Source organism: Bos mutus, chromosome 1, assembly GCF_027580195.1.
Source record: "Bos mutus isolate GX-2022 chromosome 1, NWIPB_WYAK_1.1, whole genome shotgun sequence".
Lineage (NCBI taxonomy): Eukaryota > Metazoa > Chordata > Mammalia > Artiodactyla > Bovidae > Bos > Bos mutus.
In genome coordinates this window covers 126,740,582-126,752,807 of record NC_091617.1, presented here as the reverse complement: position 1 = coordinate 126,752,807, position 12,226 = coordinate 126,740,582, and the positions used below count along the sequence as shown (strand labels likewise).

At 52.2% G+C, this 12,226-nt stretch overlaps 1 protein-coding gene across 1 annotated transcript in view; it reads left to right on the top strand.

The window, feature by feature from the left end:
• The first annotated feature begins 1,725 nt into the window (after positions 1–1,725).
• Positions 1,726–12,226, top strand: part of SPSB4 (splA/ryanodine receptor domain and SOCS box containing 4) — an 86,409-nt gene continuing 75,908 nt past the window's right edge. The window contains exon 1 of the mRNA XM_070385008.1: positions 1,726–2,330. The gene's annotated coding sequence lies outside the window, so the exon portion shown is untranslated. The remainder of the gene's footprint in view (positions 2,331–12,226) is intronic.

The following is a 12,226-nucleotide window of genomic DNA, read 5'->3' as shown; positions in this document are numbered from 1 at the left end:
TTTCTCTTCTTGCCCCTCATCTGTGTCCATAGCCCCCTCAATAGCTTGCAGAATAGGTGCTCCAGGAGTTTTCTGATGGGGGATAGAAAGGACTGCTGTGGAGACCCCCCAAATACAGTAAATATGAGTGCAGGTCAGAATGCCACTCAGGTCAATTCGAAGTACATTTATTCAACATCTGTTCTGGGTGGGTATAGAGAATTCAGACAAGTATAAAAAGCGTTCTTGCCCTTTGAAGGGGTTCACAGCTTTAGGAGGGAGACACGTACAAACAGGCAATGACAGAACAGTAGGAAATATCAATACCCCCTTTGGCTGTCCAACCAATGGCTAAAATGGTTTGTGAAGCGTCATCTTTTGCTTGGACTGTATCAGGAGTTCCAAGCTTACTTTCCTCCATCCATTCACTCCGCTGAGAGATCTTTGGAGAATGTAAATCTGGTAAAGCATTACTTTGATTAAAGGCCTCAACTAATCTTGAGGAAAGATCAAACTATAGTTGACTTCCAAGACCCTAGCCACTGTCCATCCCTCCAGCCATATCTTACCTTGTCGTTTACACTCCCGTCCATACCAGAGGCTCCATGCTGTATGGTACCTAGAGAGATGACCACCCTTCCCCTGTCTCCAGGGCTAATTCATGTAGCCCCCTCTACTAGGAAGCATTTCCAGATTGCCCTTCCCAGCCTGAAAAAGGAGCCCCAGAGCTGCCATCTGTTTCCCTAGGTTGAGTTACCTTTTACTTGTCTGTGTGGCAACCCACTCCAGTGTTCTTGCCTGGAGAATCCCAGGGACGGGGGAGCCTGGTGGGCTGCCGTCTATGGGGTCGCAGAGTCGAACACGACTGAAGCGACTTACCGGCGGCGGTCCCATATGAACCGGCACTTTGCCCCTAGGCCGTTTGGTATCCGGCATAAGAGAGGGCTGAGGTCAGACCAGATCATTGTGGAATGAACTAAGCTCACCTCTGAGAGCACAAAAGGCACCCAGACCAGTAACTGTCAATTTTCCAGAGAGAGCACAGATGCTACAAGCACCCTCCTGGCCTCCGCTCTGGCCACGCCCTCTTCCTCCGCTCCAGGCTGGCGGGCAATCCGGCGGCCCACCTCCAGTCCTGGCAGCAGGCAGCGTAGAGACACCTCTTTGCTCCTCGAGTGGTCGGGATAAGGCTCCGAGAAGCAAGAGAGGTGTGAAATTGGACTTTAGAAGATGAGCTGGAATCTGATCTTTAAAAAATAAAGTGTAGACACGCTCCTGAGGAAGAGGTCATTAAACCAAGATCCTTCCCCGGCTGCTATTTCCCACACAAGTTGGATAAAGACAGCAAAGCTGCCGAACGACTGTGTTTGTCTCCTCCGGCTCAGGGGCACCCACCCTTGCGCTCCCTGCGCGCTTGAATGAATGGGGGTGGGGGGGTGCGCATGAATGAGTGCGTGAGTGAGGGAGTGCGCGGGCTAGCGGGCGGGTGAATGGCGACCGCGCCGACTCGGCAGGCGGCCGCGGGCTCCACTTCCCTCTCCCGCCAGCTGGTGGCCTCGGAAAGGTGGCGGCGCCGGCAGCGGCCCGAGCTGGGACGGGCCGGGGCGCGGGATGGTGGGGGAAGGGGCGTTCCCGGCGGCCGCGCCTTCCGCGGCTATTGGATTAGTGGCCTTCAGGGATGAGCTCAGCCGGATCGGCTTTCAGCTGCAGCCTCTGGGCCGGCCGGGAAGGCTGGGAGCGGGCGGCGGCGGAGGAGGAGGGGGAGGCGGCGGCGGCTGCAGCATCCAGAGCTGGCCGCGGCGGCCGGCGCGCCCCGCGCACAAAGACGCCCAGCCCCTTGGTGAGGGCGATGAGCGCACGGTAGCCCGGACCCGGGCCCCAGTTTCGAACACCAATGCGTGCGCCCAGGGCGAGGGGGAAGACTCCTGGCGCGCCAGGGGCGGGCGGCAGAGGCGCGGCCCGTGCGCCTTGAGCTCGGGACTCGCCGCCCTCCAGGTCCAGCGCGGAGCTTAGGAACCGCTGGAGCGCAGGCCTTGGCGCGCCCCCGGGATCCGCGCAGAAAAGACGCTTCCCCTCTCCCACTCGACCTCCTGCGCCCTCTCGCCGCGCTGGAGCGCCAACTTCCCCAAGAACGCTCCAACTCCGGGCCACCCTGCTGGGCAGAGGGGGCGCTGCTGCGGGGCTCGAACCGTGAGGACGCGCCCCTGGCCCCGGGGAACAAGCCGGCATCTTCGGGGTCGCTCGGGCGCCCCTGAGCTGGTGGCAGCGCCCGCAGACGTCTCTCCTCGGGAGTCCAGGACCTGCCAGCGCTGGCAATTCCTCCAGGGCAGGCGCTTGCCCTCTCTTTTATGGTGAGTATTCTCCATCTTCTGATGAGAGGCGCGCGGGAGCCGAGGTCTGGCCGCGCGGACCTCGTGCGGGCCGGCACTGGCCACAGTCCGCGCTCCTGGCGTGGGTCCGGTCCAGATCCCCGGGAATTCCTCTCTGCGGACTGTGGCAATCCGAGCTGGTTAGTTTGCCTTTGGGCGTTTGGGGCCGGCCCCTGGTGCCATAGGTTCGAAGCCCGCTGCTTTTCTGCGTAATGGAGACAGCACAAAAAACTAACCCCTCCGCCCCCGGCCGAGTCACCCTGCCTGGGTTTAGGTCCATGATCTGTCATTCACTGAATGAGTGACCTTGGACAAGGCGCCAAACCTTGATTTCTTCATCCGTAGAATGGGGGTGATAATGGTACCCTTTTAATAGGGCTCTTAATAGCATCTGTGGGGTGGTTCTCGTAATGTACGTAGACCTGTTCCTGACACATAAGAACCACTCGATCAAACGTTAGCCAGCATTATTATTAGCTGTGTGAGCCCAAGCGTGTCATCTAACTTTCCGGAGCTGCAGCAGTTCTTTCGTCGATGTATTGGGGACAGTAATTTCCAGGAGTCTGTTCGTCCGGGTTGGGGGGCGGGGGCAGTTCAGAGCGATGGAAGTCAAGCGCCTGGCACGCAGTGGGTACTGGTGAAATGGGGGCTGTTGTCACTGTTTACTCTTGACGCTGGATAGTGAGGCTGGTCGCCCGGTCCGAGCGCTGCTTGGGGCCAGCTGCTGGCCTTGCTTGGAGAAAAACTTGGCGATGCTTTGGAAGGGAGGGGGTCGCGTGCAGAGTGAGTCACGGGCAGGGGAGGGGGGTGAGGTCTGGGAAGAAGGGAGGAGGCCAGAGCCTGGAGCGCGGCAAATGTGTCCGCCCTGGTAGGGCAAGACGCGCCACGGGCTCGGTACCAGGAGGGGACGCAGAGCCCAGGACCTCTCCCTGGAGGGAGAAGAGGGCTTGAGGGGAGAGAGGGGTAGGGGGAAGTGGCCGCTCCCGCCTCCGGGATGGAGGAGCATGGGCTGTTGCGGACTGGCAGAGAGAGGAGGGCACTTGTGGGCCGTAGCGCTAGGAGATGGAGAGCTCTCTGGAATAAGCTTGATTGAGTTCGAATTCCGCCTCCACCATCAGTCCGCAGTGTGACCTTGGATAAGTACTCTAATCTTTCCGAGCTCAGTTTCCTCGTCTGCCCCAGACTCCTCCTGGGGGAGTTTAGGGGTTGGAGTTCTCTCCTCTCTAGGAATCAGAGCCTCCATCCTCCATCCACCTTCCGTCCTCCTGCAATCGATGAACATAAATCAGGAAGACGTGCCTGAGCTTGGGGGAAACGCTATTAAAAGGAGAATACAGAAGCTGCCCGCCCCTCCCCCTCCAGGCGGTCATTGCACCTAAGGAAGAAGCGCCCGTGCAACACATCTCTCCCGCCTCTCCCTCTCTTTCCCCCTTGATGCCCCTCTCCTCCAACCCAGTTCTGCAGTCTCTGTCACTGAGACTGATGGGGGATCCTTCTTCATCCTCCACAACTCCATTTTTCCAAAAGTGCTGCTGATTAAAGGAGTTTGTAGAAAGACACGGTGTTGGTAGCTTGATACAAACATGTTTGACACAAGACACTGTCCTCCTGAGATACATAACCCTCTGATAGACTCCATTTTACAAACTTCCTTTAAAAGTACCAGTAAAAGGAATTTAAGCCACCTTGGGCAAATAACATACAAAATTCTGCTTGTTGACCATTCTACTCAAATATCTCTCCAGGCTGTATTTCTATTTTGCTTAAAAGACTGGTAAACTCAGTTATATGAGAAGAAACTCTACAGGGACATCATCAAAAACAGTGAAAAGACATGACAAACTGGGAGAATTGTCACTCCTGTCACAAAGGGCTCATCTCTTTAATGTGTAAAAATGTCCTCAAGTCAACAAGAAAAAGACCATTCACGGTTCACATGCACAAAGTAAAACTGAAATATCAAGCATATGACAAGTTGCTCTACCTCATTTTTCTTGAATAAGAAAAATTTAAGTTCAAACTACAAGACAATTTTCACATATCACATTAGCAAATAATAATCATTTATCAGAAACATCTGTTAAAAATATAAGTTAGATCAAATCCCTCCTAGTCTTATAATCTCCTTGAGGCTGCCCAGGAGTAAGATTAAGGTGCCTCCAAAGATCTTCACGACCCAGATAATCACAATGGTGTGATCACTCACCTAGAGCCAGACATCCTGGAATGTGAAGTCAAGTGGGCCTTAGAAAGCATCACTACGAACAAAGCTAGTGGAGGTGATGGAATTCTAGTTGAACTATTGCAAATCCTGAAAGATGATGCTGTGAAAGTGCTGTACTCAATATGCCAGCAAATTTGGAAAACTCAGCAGTGGCCACAGGACTGGAAAAGGTCAGTTTTCATTCCAATCCCAAAGAAAGGCAATGCCAAAGAATGCTCAAACTACCGCACAATTACATTCATCTCATATGCTAGTAAAGTAATGCTCAAAATTCTCCAAGCCAGGCTTCAGCAATACGTGAACCGTGAACTTCCTGATGTTAAAGCTGGTTTTAGAAAAGGCAGAGGAACCAGAAATCAAATTGCCAATATCCTCTGGATCATGGAAAAAGCAAGAGAGTTCCAGAAAAACATCTATTTCTGTTTTATTGACTATGCCAAAGCCTTTGACTGTGTGGATCACAATAAACTGTGGAAAATTCTGAAAGAGATGGGAATACTAGACCACCTCACCTGCCTCCTGAGAAATCTGTATGCAGGTCAGGAAGCAACAGTTAGAACTGGACATGGAACAACAGACTGGTTCCAAATAGGAAAAGGAGTACGTCAAGGCTGTATGTTGTCACCCTGCTTATTTAACTTCTATGCAGAGTACATCATGAGAAACACTGGGCTGGAAGAAGCACAAGCTGAAATCCAGATTGCTGGGAGAAATATCAATAACCTCAGATATGCAGATGACACCACCCTTATGGCAGAAGTGAAGAGGAACTAAAAAGCCTCTTGATGAAAGTGAAAGTGGAGAGTGAAAAAGTTGGCTTAAAGCTCAACATTCAGAAAACAAAGATCATGGCATCCGGTCCCATCACTTCATGGCAGATAGATGGGGAAACAGTGGAAACAGTGTCAGACTTTATTTTGGGGGGCTCCAAAACCACTGCAGATGGTGACTGCAGCCATGAAATTAAAAGACGCTTACTCCTTGGAATAAAAGCTATGACCAACCTAGACAGCATATTCAAAAGCAGAGACATTACTTTGCCAACAAAGGTCCGTCTAGTGAAGGCTATGGTTTTTCCTGTGGTCATGTATGGATGTGAGAGTTGGACTATGAAGAAGGCTGAGCGCTGAAGAATTGATGCTTTTGAACTGTGGTGTTGGAGAAGACTCTTGAGAGTCCCTTGGACTGCAAGGAGATCCAACCAGTCCATCCTGAAGGAGATCAGCCCTGGGATTTCTTTGGAGGGAATGATGCTGAAGCTGAAACTCCAGTACTTTGGCCACCTCATGCAAAGAGTTGACTCATTGGAAAAGACTCTGATGCTGGGAGGGATTGGGGGCAGGAGGAGAAGGGGACGACAGAGGATGAGATGGCTGGATGGCATCACTGACTCGATGGATGTGAGTCTGAGTGAACTCTGGGAGTTGGTGATGGACAGGGAGGCCTGTCCATCTGCAGCCTCTGTTCCACTGTTTCCCCGTCTATTTCCCATGAAGTGATGGGACTGGATGCCAAGACCTGGGCCAGTGCTGAGTTCCCCTCCTCTTTGGGAAAAGACCTAGTTCCCTTCACCCTACAGGGGCTACTTGATTCTCCCCGAGAGAATGATGCCTGACATGGTTACATATCCAGGGTCTTCAAGGGCCCTTTCTTTGTTGGTATAGGAAAGAAGGGTCTCAGGCAACCTCGCAGCTAGAACAGGCCACAGGGTGCAGAAAATCAGGGGGTGTGGAGGTACCTGAAGCAAAGTTACCAGACGTCTCTGCCTCAGAGTCATTTTTAAAAACTAAGTATATGAGTGCATACACACAACTGATGTGAACATAGCCATACACACTTGGCAAGAAAGATCAACAATAAAAAATAAAATAGCAACACATTTGATTTTTTTTTAAGTTTTTATTTATTTTTGGCTGCCCTGGGTCTTTGTTGCTTTGCACGGGCTTTCTCTAGTTGCAGTGAGTGGGGGCCACTCTTGGTGTGGTACGTGGGCTTCTCATTGGAGTGGCATCTCTTATTGCAAAGCACAAGTTCTGGATGCGCTGGCTTCAGTAGCTGTGGTGCGCAGGCTTAGTTGCTCCCTGCCATGTGGAATCTTCCCCAACCAGAGCTCGAACCTGTGTCCTCTGCGTGGGCAGGCGGATTCCTATCCACTGCCCCACCAGGGAAGTCCTTTATTTTTTAAATATTTATTTATTTATTTGACACCAGGTCTTAGTTGCAGCATGTGGAATCTTAGTTCCCTGACCAGGGACTGAACCCCGGTACCCTGCATTAGGAGCTCAAAATCTTAACCACTGGACCACCAGGGAAGTCCCCAGCAACACATTTTAAATAAAATATTTTGAATAAAATATGGTCCGTAAATAAGGCTCACAGGGGGTACCTGTTCTGAAGCTGTAGGAAAAAGTCATCTCTGTTGAGTCCTTTGGGAAAGAGGATCAAAGCCCAAATCAGGTGTCGTGAACCTTCCTCGGAAGAACTTTCCAGGGCGGTGTGGACTGTGTGTGATTTTTTTTGCTATACATATTGAGTTAATTCCCATTTAAAATGTGTACTTTAATCATGAGAGAACAATGTTGTTTGTTGTTAAAAAGGCAAACTGTACAAGAGGTGTGTAGTGGAAGTGTCTTCTGCAGCCCAATGTAGCCAGTGGTAGCAGGTGCTGGTAGGAGGCAGAGGCTGGGTCGGGGGCGGGGCGCTGGCCTCGCCAGCAAGAAACAGAGCCCATGGTACAGAAGACAGCTGGGGATGCAGGATGAGGCCACAGGGCAATGGAGGAATGCCACAGAGGGTGCCCAGCCCCACTTGGAAGTATGAGGAGAATGAATATCAGTCAGGCCAGGGAAGGTGAGAAGGCTCCCAGGAGAAAGGATGGGCAGGATAGGGTTTGTGAGAGGAGTCTACTGTGACTGCTCTGACGGGGGCCGTGCTGGGAGACTGACTGCTATGGGAGAAATAAGCAAGGACAGGTCTTAGGGATCCTTATGTATCAAGGAAAGGGGTACAGCTTCTTCCTGGTGAAGCCACCTGGAGAGCTGAACAAAAGATGAGTGGGTGCCTCGGTCAGATTTACCCTGTGGCAGCATGGATGTTGGCTTGGGGCACCACCGGGAGACCCTTGTAGTAATCCAGGCAAGATCTGAACTAAAGGAGAGCCAAAGGCACTGAGGGAGACCGAGAGACAGGGAGATCCACGGCAGAAAAGAGGACGAGCAGAGAGGAACCGGGTTTGCCAGAGAAGCAAGAGGCTGCTTTCAGCCCTGGGCGTGTAGATTCTGAGGTGCCTGCGGCCCCCTAAGCCGCTGTGTCTGCTATCTAGGATGGGTGGGCGTGTCCACGGGGAAAGAGGCCTCCTGGCTTTACAGCGTTGTTTAAAGGAGCAGCTAGTCTGGGGTGATCTGGGATGGCCAGAGGCTTCCGAGTAGGTGGTTCTGGTGCTGAGGAAAGAGAGCAAGGCTGGAGACCCAGTTTGAGAGAATACGCAGAGGGCTGGGAATGCCAATCACGAGAGAGGGGGCACGCAGAGAGGGAGCAGCAGAACTGAAGAGGCAGCAGTGGGGGAGCCCCATTTATGAGGCAGGCCAGGTGCACCCTGGAGCAGAAAGCTGCAGGAAACTGCCGGAGCTCTGCACCTCCATGTGCTGGTGTGTGCAGAAGGAGGGGCCCAGAGCAGCTCCCAAGTCCTCCACCCGGCTTTCAGGGATGTGAAAAGTCACTGATGGGTGAGCCTGGAGCTCTGCCTTCTCCAGAAACCAGTCTGTGGCTTTGTCCACAGAAACGTCTCGCCCGACAGCCATATTTTGTGAGATGCCACATCACATGGCTTCCTGGGGCCATAGTGGCTCCCTGCTGCCTAGGGCTCCCTGTCTCTCCTCTCTCTCTGGGTCTCTCTTTCTCCCCATTTCCTTCCATCCCCTCTTCCTCTCTAGTTGCGCCCCCACCCCACCCAAGTATCTCAAAAATGCTCCCAGAGACACCTGAAGCTTAACAGAAGGACCTTCAGAAATTCCAGCAGGTTCCTATTATGATCTCCTAGACCAAGCCGGAGGCATGCAGTTTCCATTTTCATTCAGGCATTGAGATTTCAGACAACCAGTTATACCAAGCGAGCAAAGTTCGGGTAGGGAGATAAATGACAGGCTAGACATGAAGGTCACTGTGTTTTCTTTCTTGAAGTTTTTCCTTGAGGGTCCTGTTACGCCTCACCTACCCCCAGCCGCTTTCTCCTAGGTAGGTCTGCTGCAGCCTCACAGAGGCCAGCTGTCCCACAGAGCCGTCCACGCATGCTTGGGGCACAGGGGCAGCTGGAGCAGGAACCAGACTCTGCCAGGAATGCACCTGGATGTAGGGCCTCTGGCCTCGCTGCCTTAGAGGTGTGTCTCTTTCAAATGACCTTGCAGAGCAAGCTGGCTTGGTCACTGCCTAGCAAACCTTCTTCATCCCATCCCCTGCACTCCTTGCTGACTGACAGCCTGAGCTTCCGCCTTGGGGGCTCCTGGCTCTGTCATGCGTGGGAGGATTCCCATGGAAACCCCACAAGAAGGAGAGGCGCAGGGAAGCCTCATTGATTCATGCTCCCGGAGGACGGGCGTGAGACGGTTCCACCTGGAGCTGGACAGATGGCTCTCTTTGTGAGCTCCTGGTAAGAAAGGGCCTGCCCCAGCCAAGTGTCCCTTGAGCTCCATGCATGTCTACAGAGAGAAAAGCTAACGGATGCCCGTGAATAAAAGCTTGGGGGTTCTTTGGCTCATTCACTATTGGCAGGTTCACTCTCAAGGAGCATCTTTTAATAGAATAGTCTCTTTGCTTAATATTTATACCAAGAAAATCTTAGGAACATCCCTGTCGAACCAGGTCCAAGTAGGTACCATTGGCACCATTAGGCAGAGGTGAAAACTGAGGGCTGAAGATGTAAGTAATTGACTCGCCCAAGCTCACGGTGCTCTGCTCTCTCAATCATGCCTCGGTGGAGGCTCTTTCCGAGGCAGCAGGTTGCTTTTATCTCTTTGCTCATGCTTTCGCACCCACCACTTTCTCTCTGAGCCAGAGCCCTGCAGAGTCCCGAGAACTCTGGTGGCAGACCCAGCCCCTGCTTTTGAGTTGTCCCCCGTCTCAGAGGGAGGGAGGCGGCTGAGGAGACATCAGTGATAAGTCTGTGATGGAGACAGGTGCAGGGGTTCTCAGAGTACAGGATGACGAGCTCCCCAGAGGCACTGATACTCGAGTTGAATGAATTACCCAGTGAGTATATGTGGAAGGGGTGTGCAAGGGAGAGTGAACGGGTAAAGGCGGCAGAGGTTCAGGACACGAGTGTGTGGGCCCCTGTGGTGCCTGTCGGGAAATTCACACAGCTTAGTGGAGATGCTGTGAGGGACTTCATAGAGGGAGATGGGCCAAGAAAGCATTGTGGGGCTTTTGTGGCGGGAAGGGTTAGGAGGGGCTTCCCTGGTGGCTCAGTGGTAAAGAATCTGCCTGTCAATGCAGGAGAGAGCAAGTTTGATCCCTGGATCAGGAGGATCCCCTGGAGAAGGAAATGGTAACCCACTCCAGCATTCTTGCCTGGGAAACCCCACGGACAGAGGAGCCTGGCGGTCTACAGTCTATGAAAGAGTCGGACACGACTTAGCAACTAGACAACAACAATAAAAAGGGTTAGGAGTTTGTACTTTCTCCTGAAAGCCCTGGAGAGCCTGTGGGGGATTTTAAGCAGGGAATATGATTAGATCAGCTTTGCATTTCACAAGAGCTGTCATATATGTTTGAACGCAATAGTCAGTCTATTATAGGGATTCAAGTGGTATCAAAATGCACTTCTTTTTACAGTCCTTGTCATTATTCAGACTTGTCACTGAGTCTGACCCCTCTGAGCTCTCCTGGACGGGAAGTGATCAGGTCTTACACTTTCCTGAAGCCTCACATCTCCAGGGAGGCATGGTTACTGCTGGTTAAATGAAGGAATGAAATCCACCCCCAGCCCCTTCCCTAGCAAGTCCAAAGCCAGAGGCCACATTGAGGGGAGGGCATTTCACCCAGTCATCATCAATCCTGCAGCAGTCCTGTCTCCTGGCAGACCCCATGCCTGACTAAGTCTAGCAGACAAGACTCCGAGAATGGGATTTGGGGTCCTGGGCCTCTGAAGACTTGAGTATCACATTTTGCAAACAGCTGAGGCTCCTTACGAAGTGCGACATCCACGCTTTGTGTCTCATTTCCCTCTCGGGCTGCAACACCCACCAGGGTCCTGGGAAGGGGAGCTGACAATTTGAGTTTTTGTTTTCTTGCTCAGCCATCACTGAAGCCCCGGGGCGGATCCTTCCAGATAATGTCATTAAGCATCCCCATTCAAGCATGGCCTAAGAAATTAAGTTTGGTTTGAGGAAATGTGACGGAGGCACTGATCAGTATGCCCTCCACTTGCTGGGTTGAGAGCTGATGTTACTCCTACCAGGGAGTTAGACCTTGTTGTATCTCATCTATGCCTAGTCCAGTGCCATGTGCTGTGGTGGAGATGAGAGGAGAGATGTGACAAGCCCTCAGTCCCTCTGGCTGGAGAGAGGGGGCAGGGGCTGAGCCTGACTTGGCCACTACTGCATGCCCCTAGCTCTCAGCAGTAAAGAACCTGTCACATGACAGCCATCCACCAAGTCTTTGTTGAATGAATAGATGAGGGCTGGAAGCAGGAAGGGAGCACAGCAGTATCTAACAAGGGGCAGACTGGATGTGACCCAGGCTCAGAGACTCAGAGATGGTGACTGTGTTAGTGGGGAACGAGGCCCCGTGTTCCCATCTCCTGACTCCAGCCCTGGACCTTTTCCTGCTGAATCCTCTAGAGAGAACAGAAAGCGAGAACTAGCTGAAGGCCAGAATCTCCTCTTCACACCATACACGTACTCCACCCTGTCTTCAAAGCACCGTGCTTGTATATGTGCTTGGGGAGGGGAGGGGGGTTATGAAGAAGCCCAGGGGAAGCTTCCTGTCCCCAGAGCAATGTCCCTTGAGGTAGAGAAAAAAAAAAAAACAAGATAGTGGACCAGAAGGTCCTGGCTGACTTAGGAGGGACAGGCACCTAGAGGCCCGGAGGATCAGGGCAGGCTTCCTGGAGGAGGTGGGGCTCTCGGGCAGAATTGGGAAGGTGAGGAAGGAAGGTCTGGGGCCCCAACTGTGCATGGACAAAGACATGAAGATTGATGTGTCACCCTGGCTTAGAGGTTGGGACTTTGCATTAGTAACTTTCTATCTCCCAGCTCTGGCCTTGGCCCTGTCTTTAGCTGGTCATGCTAATCCTGACCTCTGCCTCTGACAGCTTCCATGGGAATAAGCCCAAGTAACTCAGCCCCTCTTTTATTCATTTGTTAGTTCAGTCACAGTTGTAGGAGACTGCAGGAGCTGGAACTTGTATGGGGTGAGGACTGCAAAGGCAATGACCCACTTGGGTGCTGGACAGGTATGGGCAGAGTGGATCCACAGCCAGTGGAGCTGGGCACTCGAGAGAAAGTAAAAACTTCCTTTTGTGAGCATTTACACTGATTTCTGTCCTTTGTTGCTATGAACCACTCTACCCTTTGCTTCTGTAGCTAAATCCTAGCACATGCCCTTTTTCCTTTTTTTGCTTTTTATTTTTGGCTGTGCAGGGTCTTCAAGGGGGAACACC